At 37.0% G+C, this 14,294-nt stretch overlaps 1 pseudogene; it reads left to right on the plus strand.

Moving 5' to 3' along the window:
- The window catches only part of LOC120538174, a 110,701-nt pseudogene extending 101,453 nt beyond the window's left edge, over nt 1–9,248 (plus strand).
- The last annotated feature ends 5,046 nt before the right edge of the window (nt 9,249–14,294 follow it).

Here is a 14,294-nt window from a genome sequence, read left to right on the forward strand (position 1 = left end):
TATGGACTTATCTTGCTCAACTGGAAAAATCCTAACTCTCCCCTTTTAAGTCAGTGGGTAACTGATGTTATATACTATTTGAAACTGGAAAAAATCTAATTTGCACTTAGAGGATCTGTACAAAAATTTTTCAAAACCTGGCAGGATCTAATCAATAACATTTTGGAATAAGCATTTAAATTGAGGAAGCAGATATTTACTAGCTTCAAGTTTTACTCTGCTGGCCTAACTCTTTTTCTCAGGGGTGTAGGGTTGATTTGTTTAGAAGTTTTTTTTTTTTTTGTAAAACTTGAGTTATTTGTATGGAATGTTATTTGATTTTAATAAAATAAAAAAAAAATTAAACATCTGCTCAGCCAGACAACTAAGAATGTTCTCATGGTTTTCCCGAACAAAGTATGCACAGCCACTGGCATTAATTTGCTCTTTTGTGGCATAAAGGGTATTAAGTAACCACTGCTTTACATGTATCATGCCCTCCTTCCTGCTATGTTATATCATGCGATTTGTAATTTATATATTTTAGTATAATAAATAGTTGGGCTTTTAAAGTAATTAAATAGTAAGTTAGAAACCTTTTTTGCAAATTATAACTTAATAATTATAACTAAAATTAACTAATACTAAGATAAGACACAAGCCAATTTAATTAAAAAGTAATCAGTGGTGAAATGTACTCTTTATATATAATTTCATTTTAATTACATTAAACGTAAGAAAAAGGAATGTGTTGAAATTGTTTGCTGAGTTCACACAAAAGAGTTTTGAGAAAGAGTTCTTTTAAGTTTAAATGTTGTTAAAAACTGAAAAATTATTGGTAGCACTTTAATTTAGGTACTGCAAAAATGCATCTATTACTCATTTACTATTATGCAACATGACCTTAACATACACTTCTTTGGGTCTTCATAACTCTTGCAAAGTATCAGTGAAGTGTTTCTTAATCTCTGCAGTGTGACCTGATGACAAAACGTCACTTTGGAATGGTCTGAGGGGGCTTAACCGAGATACATTTCTCTTGATATTATATATTTAGTAGAAGGCCTGTGAATCTCTTATATTAACAAGTAATTTAACATCATCTCAATATGCCACACAGCCCAGAGATGAATAGCCTATCTATTGATGTCTTAGAAGTGTTATGAAGACCAAAAGCATCCTTTGTTAAGGTCTTGTTATATAACAGTAAATGAGCAGTAGAAGCATTTTGCAGTACTTAAAGTAAAGTGTTAGCAAATTATTAACAAGCTTGTATAAAGTATGATTACAAAGTATGGATATATGTAAAACTAAAACATTGCTCTTTTAAAGAATATAGAGGAGAGCAAAATCTCTATAACAGTTACAATTACAGTTGCAGTATAGTAGGACCTATTCTCTTTGTTATCCATTCTCTAACTTATACTGGATTTATATTAAATTGTAATAATGGTCTTATTGTGATTCATATATACAACAGTATCATTTTCTTTTATTGCATTTTGCTGCAAGTTTAACATTAATTTAGCCTAGACTCTTTTAAGTTTTTCTATTTTTGACATGTATCAATCCCTAGGTTGTTACTGACGGATTACGTCAGTGCTAAAGAAAAGTGAGAAAAGATGGCAGGATCACTTATCCACCTTAACAAAAGGATAAGTATCTGTGTTTCCATCCTGTTGCTATAACTCTAACATTCCAAAAGATGGTGCATCACAAACATTTCTTGTAATAAAATGCATTGCATTTATCATTCCATGGTGCATCACAAACATTAACAATACTTTATGATTCCCATACCAAATGGCATGTAGCAGAGACATATGCATTGTATGATGCCCTGCATCAGCATCAAGTCCTTCCAAGAGAACCCTAAATACAAAGAGGACTATTTCATTTATGTTAGGTAGAATGCCCAGAGGAGGCTGGGCAGTCTCGTGGCCTGGAACCCCTGCAGATTTTATTTTTTCTCTCTTTTGTATGAAAATGTGCTATATAAATAAATGTTGTTGTTGTTGTTGCAAATGTTAATGCTAGATTTCAACATGTCTTATAGAGGTAGCATGGCCGGCCCTGTATATACAGTATATCCTTATGCACAGTTTCAATCTTTTAAAGTCTGGATTGAACAAGAAATATTTCTAGCATATTAGAGGTTTTGGTCCATGCAGACATAATGCCATCATGCAGTTTTTCAGACACTCATTCTTTCTATGAACCTCTGATTTCCCCCTCATTCTAGATATGGCCCATTTGAATAAAATCTGCAGAATGCGCAGACCTTTGGAGTAAACTGAAGTCAATGCCATGCTCTTGGAAGTAGGTTGAGATGATGTATTCTGTGTGACCAGACACATTATCTATTCCTGTAGTGTGAATTTAATTTGAAAAACAGGAGACTGTACCCATAAAAGGAATGCATCATTGCCATCAATTCTAAGGTATGCTGAGGCATTAAAATAACATGACAACAACAACAACATTTATTTATATAGTACATTTTCATACAAAAAGTAGCTCAAAGTGCGTTACATAATGAAGAAAAGAAAAAAAAGACAAAATAAGAAATTAAAATAAGACAACATTAGTTAACATAGAAAAGGAGTAAGGTCTGATGGCCAGGGTGGACAGAAAAAACAAAAAAAAAAACTCCAGACGGCTGGAGAAAAAAATAAAATCTGCTGGGGTTCCAGGCCACGAGACCGCCCAGTCCCCTCTGGGCATTCTACCTAACATTAATGAAATAGTCCTCTTTGTAGTTAGGGTTCTCACGGAGTCACTTGATGTAATGGTCAAACAGACTTCTGGCTTTTAATCCATAAATCATTGTTGGAACATCACGGTGTTGCCACCACCAAAAGGACACCGGAAAAGGAAACAGAAGAGAGAGTAGGGCCATAAAGAGGCCTAATGTTTTTTATTCATATAAGATTGAATGGATTAGATTTAGACTGCTTGAAAAAAAATTCTAGCAGCAATTTTTCAGTTTAAAGTTTTGATAACCATGTGTCTCATCTTCCAGTCAATAGATGGCAGGACTGGAAGATGACGCAGCCTTCTGGTGCTCTAGTCCATGCATGCCAAGTTCCAATACTTTGCCTGTTTCAAAGATGGTTGTATGTAAGTTACTGTTAAAAAGAGCTCTTAATTTAGAATGTGTGGCTTTTCTATTATCTTGAATAAATCAGGCTTGATATTCAAGCAGGTGGCAATAGTAAATTAAAAATAAGGAAAGAACTTTATTATACTGTCAAACGTTTGCACACTGAGGACAGCTTAATACTTGAATTACCAAAGCCTACGAAAAAACTCGTAAATCTAGCCCACCATAAATCCCTTTGCCCCTCTCCTTCAGCGACTTTGGTCTTGTAAATGTGCCGATCAAGACAAGCAGCAAGCAGCCTACTGTTCCATCCCCCCACCACCGCAGAACGGGCACAAAGTTCTCCCTGTTCCAGCCTTCATTATCTGGGAGTGAAGTGCTGGAGTTTTAGAATGGAAATAATAGATCATTATTTGGAACCTATGCATTTCGTGTGTGTTCTGTTTCTACAATAATCTGTGTTAGAACATCGTTAAAACAGAAACGTTTTTATATTTTAGTAATAAATGACAAAATGCAGACATAGACTATATAATGTGTAAAACCTGAAGTGCAAAGATCAAATGAACACTTTCACAAAAGGTTCAGGGATAAGACAACAGCTTCCGTGGTGTAGTGGTTGCTGACTTGTAATCAAGAGTCCCCGGTTCGATCCCGGCTGCCTCGTATATTTATCATTTTGAGTAGTGAGCCACTCTTATTGTTAACATTATACAATAAAAACAAACAATTGATTTGTGTCTGTAACAGCTGCTGTAAATGTAAAGTACTTGTAAAAGTTCATTTTATTTTTCGTTTTTTATTTTCTCAGTCACAATCACGATACATACTAAGGGATCTGACACTGTTACTTTTTATCTGAAACTGGGAATAACTGTAGATGTGAGTGGTGTTTTTGAGACAATCGAACTGGATATAGATGGATAAAAGGTGACACACAAACGTTGGCGAATCTGCCTTATTCGTATCTCATTGTCACTTGATTTTTTTAATTCAATTTTATAGTGTTCCTGCTTATTTTGAATTAGTATGAGCCTTATGGTCCATGATGTCGACATTGCTGCATTGACAAAAAAACAGAGACATAGGTATACATTTTCGGAATTATTCATTTTATGACCTGTTATAGTTCATTTGGAAAAACATTGTGGCACAGATGCAACATTATTAATAATTATTCACATTCCTTCACACACCTTTATGCGCCTGTAATCAGAGACCGTGTTTTTCTTTTTCCTGATCTTGCCCAGTCTTCACATGACTTGGACATGCAGAGGAAAGAATGTGCCTCTGCAAGGTGAGCCATGAACGCTATTCTTTTCTCAGTGGACCCTGTACATGCCTTGCACACATTGATATAGCACAAGCATTTCTTAAAAATGTCACATATATTTGTCTCTTTCTTATTTTCTCCGTGCTGCGTTGACATCGTGCACCAGAAGGCGTGAGCTTATTCAGTGCTAGCAGGAGCACACAGGTGGCCGTTTACTTGTGCTATAACAAGCTTGACCTGGTGGCAATCAATGCACATGTACTGTGCAAGGCATGTACGGGGTCCACAGTGAGACTCATCTGCAAAGGTGTTTTTCTTTTCTTTTCAGTACATTTATAACTACCATTTTCTTTAAATTATATTGGGTTTGCCTACGGGTGCCCCAACACTTGACAACTGTCTATTTTTTCTTACAGTACATACGTTTCAATTGTATAAACAGTTAACTTCTAAAACCCTGCAGACTATTTCTGATCATGGGCCTCTGCTCTCTCTATTAGTGGTGTTTTGTTTGGTGTATCTAATATATTCATAGTCCTGTGTCCTATAAAATTCAAAATATGGGAAATACTTAAATGTGTGTCTTGAAGTTTTAACTTCCATTGTTATTTTATTGTCACAGGTAGTCTATATAATAATGATTGCTGCCCAGTGGAATTGTTAAATATCGTTCACATTTAAAGTTAAACTGCTATGAATGTTTGGCTGGTAATAATTGCAATTCATGACATCTTCTGCAATTACAGAGTGAAGCAGGAAAATGTAAATAAAAAAAATCAACATTGCAAAATTGTTAGTTAAACAAAACTGAAATCTGTCTGGAGTCGGCCAAAAAACTATATATAAAACTTAAAATGCAACCACTTAAGTGTATCAGTTAATCTTTAATATTTACCTATTTACCTAATAAGACCTTTGGGATATCACTAAGCAAAAATGATAGAATTTTCATTATCTTGACATTGCATTGTTTTGATACTGTGAGTTATTCTGCCATTTCTTCTACCTCTGGCTTAGTGGGAATAAAAGACTATTTCTAACTATTTCAGTTTTTATTTTTAATTCACGTATGGAGTTTTCCCTTTTGAATTATTTATTGTATTTGCAATATTCTATAACAGCACACATACCTGCTTGATGGCATACCCACATTTGCCTTTATCCAAGCAATTTGCTGTACAATGATTTACAAATATTGTTTGAATAACCAGCTCTCCTTTAAAGTGCTAAAGCGCATACTTTGTTATTAGAATAAACATCATTATGTCCACAGATAAAGTAAGGTAAAGGTTTATTTCATTATATTTAAATATTTCAGATTTTGGAATGTCTGCTTCAATAAAGTGCTATCAGCATAGCCTTTTGTCTCTTGTCTTTGGCATAATCACACATTCTAGCAACTTGAAATCTTTAGATGTACATTCTATAAACATTTATGCACTGTAGCTAATGAGTATAAAAATAGACAAGACGTGAAATTGTGCTAGACTTGACACATCATGTTGCAGCTTCCACATTGCCAGCAATATCAAAAGCTGTGAGTAAATCACGGAAATGAGTAATAAATTAGCTCACCTTCTCTGTACATCCTGTAGATTTTCATGCACAAAAATAACTGTTCCAGGGAGCCAAGCACATTTTGCCTAGTTTCATGAAACTGTATAAACAGCTTTTTTATTGATATTTCATACTGACATTATGTGTCACTACACGCCTTTCTGATTTTTTACAGCCCACAAAAAATGTTTAGCTTTCATAATTTTATGTGTAGTCATTAAATCATTAGAATTTTAATAGAGTACATTGATTTGTATGCTATTTACCTTTTAGACCTCTTACATTTTAACCTAGAAAATGCTTTTTTTAATACATTTTTACCACATTTTACTTGTACCTGAAAAGATTTTAAACCAGAGATAAATACAGACCATTATTAAAATAAAGCATAAACCTATTGATACGCCAAAAAAAATAATAAAACAGTGTGTAGGATGATCCACCATCACAGAGTGTTGAGCTAACACTAGTAAAAATGATAAAGTTAAAGAAAATGCAGAACAGTTTAATGTGGGTTTCACTTGACCTCCACTTATTGCAGAAAAGCCAGGTGCTCACATCGCAGCTTCAGTGATCCTCTGATCAGTTAGAGAGGAGTTTGTCTTGGAATCCATTACACATTGGACCACCATCTACTTAAATTTCTGTCAAGATAGGCAAAGTTTATCAAAAGTCGAGTATAGTATAAATTGTCTGTCTTGACTCTTGATCCAAGTAAAAATACCAAAATACTGCAAACACTGACTGGCAGGATAAAACTAAACATACAAACTAAAAGGTTAAAAGTTGTTTGTTTTAATACTAAAAGTACACACAAAAATACAGATTGCAAGAACAAATTAAGTCATTGAACACAAATACGATAACTTATTGATTTGGATCTGTACAGTAAGGTCATAATTAATTGAGAAGTAACTTGTCTTTACCTGGGTTAGCATTTAATTTATCACAAATTAATATGAAGGATGATCAGAATGTTTGATCCTGAATTTCTAAGCATTTTCCTACATTGTTGATATCATAAGTGGACTTATTTCCCATGTAGTAATAAATATAAATCACAACTTTCTAGCACTTGTGGTTTAAAGTGTGTGTTCCTTGCTTCGGAAGTCACCATGGAGACCAAACCTCTGAAAATCATGTGTTGTGGTATCATTGAATTTCTAATACTAGAGAACAATAAGGTTTCAGAGACTCGTTCTCACCCATTCAACATATACTGGGACCAGTAGAGAGAAGATTACTAGAATTCCACTGCTGCAGGACATCTTTCCAAGGTCTGGGTGGCCTTCAGCACTGACAAGAAAAGAAAAAGGTGTCTTCATGGAGTGACTTGTAATGAAGAAGCAAAGAATATTGGTGTGTGAGATAACAAGCACTATAGAGATTAGTCGTGGATCAGTGGGATACATTCTTCATGAACATGAATAGCGTGTGTGCATGATAAATACCCAGAATGCTAACTCCTGAAATGAAGCTATTATACATCACAACTTCATTAATTTTCTAAAATCCTGGACACTTTTTAATCTCTGCAAAGCATAAAAGCTGCAAGATCCAGATGGTTATCAAGCAGAACTTTATAAAAACACTGTTGAAGTAAGCCTGTTAATGAAGGCAATATTAACGAAAAATTTGACTAAATTTTTATACATTTTTTCTAGTTTCTTCATTCCAACAATTGAAAGCTTTGAACATCAGAGGTCATTTGAATATAAGTATAATGGATCTATTAAGCTTCTGGAATTATGTAATTGTTCTGTCCTCTATTAAAATGTGTTCATGGGGAACCTCTAGTGGCTAGATTGAGTATTGTTTTATACTGCTATTAAGACTCCATCTTGAAGCAGGCAGCACATGGAGAAGCAGGTGGCAGACATCCGTTTCCATCCACTATTTATTCGCCCTTGTAAAGGTATAATCTGTAGGTATTTTGTTTCTTTATTAGTATATGCAATGTTTTGAGTTTTAGTTGTTCCTTTTACTATTTTGCAAATGTTTAGTGTGTACGTAAATATATACAGCATGTATATGATTGTTCAGGCTTATTATTATGTATTTGAATATGAAGCGGCAGGATGTCTTTGCGCTAAAGTATCTGTTTGTAATATTTATGTAATTTCATAAGGAAATAATAACAAGTAGTTTGTATTCAATTTGAAGGCATTTTTAAGGAAAAATTAATATTAAGTTAACAAATTCTGATAGGTATTGTTTTTTACTTTACAGTTTCACACCACTTTACTTAAATGCTTGAATATCATCATTGCCGTGGGTGTTTGTTGAAGAAGTGTTTAGCTCGCTGCATAACTAATTTCGCAAACGCGTGATGAGGGCAGAAGAGTGAAAAGATTTACTTCATTTCAAGAGTGGTCACATAGATCGGCTGCATTAGTAGAGGCACAGGTTCTCGAAGAAGCAGCATTTAAAGGAAATGATGAACTCATCAGTGAAGCTAAATACCTTCTGTCACCCCAACAATTGATCCATTGGACTCAAGAATATATTCAAGCTCATTTTGCTGTTCATGAAAATGACACAGAACTTCATTACAACACTCAGGAAGCAACAATCACTTATCCTCCACTTCCCACACAATTAGATTTTGGTGGTCCCCTTCATGACAAACAAAAGTTGCCACAGTCAGATCTCTCGCATTCTCTTACCAAAGAACCATCAAAACAAAAGCTTCATGTTAAAGACTGTATAAATTTCAAGAACTTTGACTCTGATGCAAAGGCCTCTAGAGCACACTCACAATTCAATACAGCAGTGTTTAAAGAAAACCAGCTCCCGCCCATCTGCTCAAGCAGATCTTTAAATATATCTGACCTTGCAGCATATTTGGCTCGTCGTGATCTTTTAACAGGAGGACTTAAGATGTTTGACAATCAGCCGGCAAATTATCTGTCCTGGAAATCTAGCTTTCAAAATGCCATAGAAGGACTGAACCTCAAACCAAGTGAAGAGCTAGACCTTCTTATTAAGTGGCTTGATGGCGATTCACTGCGGCATGTTAAAAGGATCAGAGCAGTTCATGTCCGTCACCCACTATCTGGCCTAAAAATGGTTTGGAAAAGACTAGACAAACTTTATGGCTCTCCAGAAGCAATTGAAGCTTCACTTTTCAGTAGACTTGATGGCTTTCCGAAAGTCTCAGCAAAGGACTGTCAAAGACTTCAAGAGCTTGGAGATTTGCTTCTTGAAATAGAAGCAGCAAAAAATGATGGTTACTTACCTGGACTTAGTTTTCTCGATACTGCCAGAGGAATAAATCCTATTGTGGAAAAGCTGCCCCACAACCTTCAAGAGAAATGGATTTCTCAGGGCTCATGATATAAAAAGAGAAAATTGTGTACAATATCCTCCATTTTCATTCTTTGTAAAGTTCGTGTGTTGCTATGTAGAGATAGAAACTGATCCCAGCTTTGTTCTCCCAGCTTCTAGGGCAGAGTCATTCAGAAGTGAAGGGTCATTGTCCAAATAATGGAAACCTACCAATCCCATCTCAGTAAATAAAACTGCTATCGAAGACTCTACCACACTTACCTCCTCTGAAACATCTCTAGCGGATCTGTCCAAAAAATGTCCAATTCATAATAAGCCTCACGCTCTCAAAAACTGCAAAGCTTTCAGAGAAAGACCATATGTAGCACGCATGAACTTTAAGGAACATAGCATTTGTTTCAGATGCTGTGCTTCATCAAGCCACCAAGCTAAAGACTGTAAAGCTGTCATCCACTGTTCAGAATGTGACAGTGACCGGCACTTTTCAGCTTTCCACGCAAGTCCAGCACCCTGGATTACAAGAGAACCTAACCTCTCTGCCACAGAGCATGGCGGGGAGCAAATTGAACATGCTGAAACTGTGGCTACTTCTATATGTACAGTGGTCTGCGGAAGTCTCCAAGGCAAGTCGTGTTTTAAATATGCTTAGTACATGTATATCCAAAAGGACACCCCGAAAAGAAAGTAAAAATGTATGCAATGCTAGATGATCAGAGCAATGTGTCGTTGGCAAGATCTGCATTTTTTGACATTTTCAACATCCAGAGTGACAACACATCCTACACCCTAAAGACATGTGCTGGAACTGCAGAAATGTCTGGAAGACGAACCTCTGGATTTGTGGTGGAATCAGTCAATGGAGAGGTTTGCCTTACTCTGCCAACCCTTATTGAGTGCAATTTGATACCTAACAACAGGGATGAAATCTCTACACCTTAAGCTGCATACAACCATCCTCAGTTATTGCTAACAGCATTCCACCTCTTGACCCCTATGCTGATATTCTCTTGTTGCTTGGCAGAGACATTATCTGTGTGCACAAAGTAAGAAGCCCACACAATGGTCCAAATAACGCCCCCTATGCCCAACAATTAGATCTAGGATGGGTCATTATCGGTGATGTCTGTTTGGGGGGCATTCACAAGCCCTCTTTGAAAGTCCTCAAAACCAGTGTCCTTGAAAACGGATGACCAAGCTACTTCCAACCTTGTGAAAGCAGTATCTGCGTAAAAGAGAAGCTCTCAAATGAGAAGGGTAAATCAACTTCTACCTCATTTACTAGCTCTTGGTCACAGAATTTAGTCAAGCTAATCTTCAGTCATTCAGAGGATGATAACAAGCTAGCACCCTCTGTTGAAGATGAGACTTTCCTCCACATAATGAATACAGAAATTTTTAAGGATAACAAACAGCTGGGGCAGGGTGGCCCCTCTACCATTTCGTTCTCCTCGACAGTTTCTTCCTAACAACAAAGAACAAGCCCTTAACCGTCTTTTGTCTATTAAACACACCTTAAAAAGCAAACCCGAAATGAAAAAACATTTTATTGAATTCATGAACACGCTGAACCAGTACCACAAATAAAGAACACCAATGAGTGCTGGTACTTGCCAAGTTTTGGTGTTTATCACCCTCAAAAACCACACCAAATTAGAGTTGTGTTTGATTCAAGTGCACGTTATAAAGGCATTTCACTTAATGATGTGCTCATGGGAGGTCCAGATATGAATAATAGCTTACTTGGAGTTCTTATTTGCTTTAGGACAGAGCGAATAACAGTGATGGCTGACATTCAGCAAATGTTTCACAGCTTTGTGGTAAGAGAAGACCACCGTGACTATCTTCACTTTTTGTGGTTTCGCAACCACCAATTCGATGAGGAAATTGAGGATTATCACATGAAGGTCCATGTTTTTGGCAACTGTCCATCCCCAGCAGTGGCCATTAATGGGCTAAAGAGGATAGCTTTAGAGAGTGAAAGGGAATTTGGTGCTGAAGAAAGACTTTTCGTAGAAAGGCATTTCTATGTTGGTGATGGCCTGAAATCATTTTCCAGTGTCTCTGAGGCCATTGATGTACTCAAAAGAACCCAAGACATGTTGGCTTGGTCTAATCAGACTGCATAAGATTGCATCAAACAGCATTTGTGTGACCTTGACTTTGGCCAAGATCAACCTTCCATGCAGCGCAGTTTAGGCCTTAAATGGGATCTCGCAAAAGACACATTAACCTTTCAGGTAGATGCCAATGAGAAGCCCTTCACACGCCGTGGTGTCTTACCTATGGTAAACAGTATGTTCGATCCCCTCGGATTTGCTGCTCCTGTAAGCATACAAGGTCGTCTTATTTTGAGAGAACTTACAGTACCTGTAGTGTATGTGAATGGGATACTCCACTTCCCAGTGAGAAGTGCGAAGAGTGTCAGAAGTGGAGTTACTCCCTTCAGCATCTCAAAGAATTGACAGTACCCAGACTTTACACATCACTCTCGTTTTCGTCAGCTCAAAGGAGAGAGCTCTGTATCTTCTGTGATGCATCAACTAAAGCACTTGTGGCAGTTGCTTACCTTAAAGTCACAGATGCCAAAGGACAGACTGAAGTTGGTTTCATCTTTGGTAAGGCAAAACTAGCTCCAAAACCAGAACTTACCATTCCCAGGCTAGAACTCTGTGCAGCCGTCCTCGCAGTTGAGATTGCAGAGATGATTTCTGAAGAACTGGACACAAAACTGGATGACACAAGGTTTTTCATGGACAGCAAAGTAGTGCTTGGCTACATAAGTAATGAAACCAGAAGGTTCTATGTTTATGTCAGTGGAATTATATTCCCACCCACCTAAACCCAGCTGATCATGCAACAAGAGCACTTCCAGCAAGTCAGCTTGCTTGTTCTTCATGGTTAACTGGGCCTGCTTTCCTGGCTGACACAAGACAAAATCAGCTGCAGACAGAAGTATTTGACCTCATTGATCCTGCATTTGATGTAGAGATACGTCCAGAGGTAACTGTGTGTGTCTCACAAATGTCATACAACCAACTTGGCAGTGCACATTTTGAACGGTTTTCAAGATGGAAATCACTTTGTAGGGCTATTGTTCACCTCTCACACATTGCTCATAACTTTAAACTAGCAACCAAGAATAACACTTGTTATGGCTGGCATTTCTGCAACAAACCCTTTACCAAGGAACAGTATGACCAAGCCAAAGCTTGTATCCTAACTAGTGTTCAAATTGAGGCCTATGCAGAAGAAATTAATTATGTACTGTCAGGAAAAGAAATTCGCAAGGCTTACTAATTAGACTTTGTCCATTTGTTGACTCACAAGGTCTACTTCGGGTTGGAGGCAGGTTGGCGAATGCACATCTTTCATCAGACAAAATACACCCAATAATTATACCTGGTAAGCACCATGTTGCCAGACTGCTAATTAGACACTACCATGAACAGGTGCAGCTTCAAGGCAGACATTTTACTGAAGGGACTGTAAGAGCAGCTGGTTTCTGGGTTATCGGGGGGAAACCGAGCCATCAGCAGCGCAATTCACAATTGTGTGATCTGTCGTAAGCTAAGAGGAAAAAGGGAAGAAAAAAAGATGGCAGGTTAGCCCATAGATCGCCTATGCACAGATTCACATTCACTAATGTGGGATTAGATGTATTTGGTCCATGGATCGTAGTCGCAAGAAAAACATGCGGTGGCTACCTAAACAGCAAACATTGGGCAGTAATATATACTTGTCTATCCACAAGAGCAATACACATTGAGGTAATTGAATCAATGGACACTTCCAGTTTTATTAATGATCTATGATGATTCTTTGCAATCAGAGGACCTGCAAAGAAGCTAAGATCTGACCGAGGAACAAATTTTGTAGGAGCCTGCAGAGAGTTACAAATAGACTCTAATACCTGCAAGAACAATGACGTGAACAGTTATCTTACAGCTCAAAGATGCACATGGCAGTTTAACCCTCCACACTCCTCACATATGGGAGGCAGTTGGGAACGAATGATTGGCATAACACGACGTTTCTCTGTTTGGACCTAGGAAGATCACACATGAAGTTTTAATTACATTTATGGCTGAGATTACTGCTATAATCAATTCCAGGCCACTTGTTCCAGTGTCTACAGATCCACATCAACCACTTATTCTTACTCCAGCTATGCTTCTGACTCAAAAAGTTGGGGTTCCTTCAGCAACTCCAGATCAGTTCAATGATGGAGACCTTTACAAAAGTTAATGGCGTTAAGTGCAGATCTTAGCTAATATTTTTTGGCAACGATGGAGACGGGAATACATCCATAACCTTCAGACTCGTCACAAATGGAAATATGAGAAACCAAACCTAAAAGAAGGAGATGTGGTGATGATGAAAGACAATAAAGTTAACAGGTATGAATGGCTGGTTGGGTTAATCATGAAAACATTTCCCAGTGAAGATGGAAAAGTAAGGAAGGTCGAAGTGAAGACTGTCAAAGACGATGTATGCAAGTTTTTCCTGCAAGCAGTCTCTGAGGTCATTCTTCTAGTATCTGAGGACACTGACCTATGAACGTTACTTTACAGGTTGATCCAATTTGTTTAGTTTGTGTCAGTTTGACATCTTACAGATGCCAGACGGGGAGTGTTCTGTCCTCTGTTAAAATGTAATACTGTTAATACTGCTATTAAAACTCCATCTTGAAGCAGGCAGCACATGGAGAAGCAGGTGGCAGACATTCGTTTCCATCTGCTATTTATTCGCCTTTGTAAAGGCATACTCTGTAGGCATTTTGTTTCTTTATTAGTATACTGTATACATTGTTTTGAGTTTTAGTTGTTCCTTTTACTATTTTGCAAATGTTTAGTGTGTACGTAAATATATAGAGCTTGTACAGTATATGATTGGTCAGGCCTATTATTATGTATTTGAATATGAAGCGGCAGGATGTCTTTGCGGTAAAGAATCTGTTTGTAATATTCATGTCATTCCATAAGGAAATAATAACAAGTAGTTTGTATTCAATTTGTAGGCATTTTTAGGGAAAAATGTATATTAAGTTAAATTCTGATAGGTATTGCTTTTTACTTTACAGTTTCATACCACTTT

The sequence above is a fragment of the Polypterus senegalus genome, chromosome 10 (genome assembly GCF_016835505.1).
Source record: "Polypterus senegalus isolate Bchr_013 chromosome 10, ASM1683550v1, whole genome shotgun sequence".
Lineage (NCBI taxonomy): Eukaryota > Metazoa > Chordata > Cladistia > Polypteriformes > Polypteridae > Polypterus > Polypterus senegalus.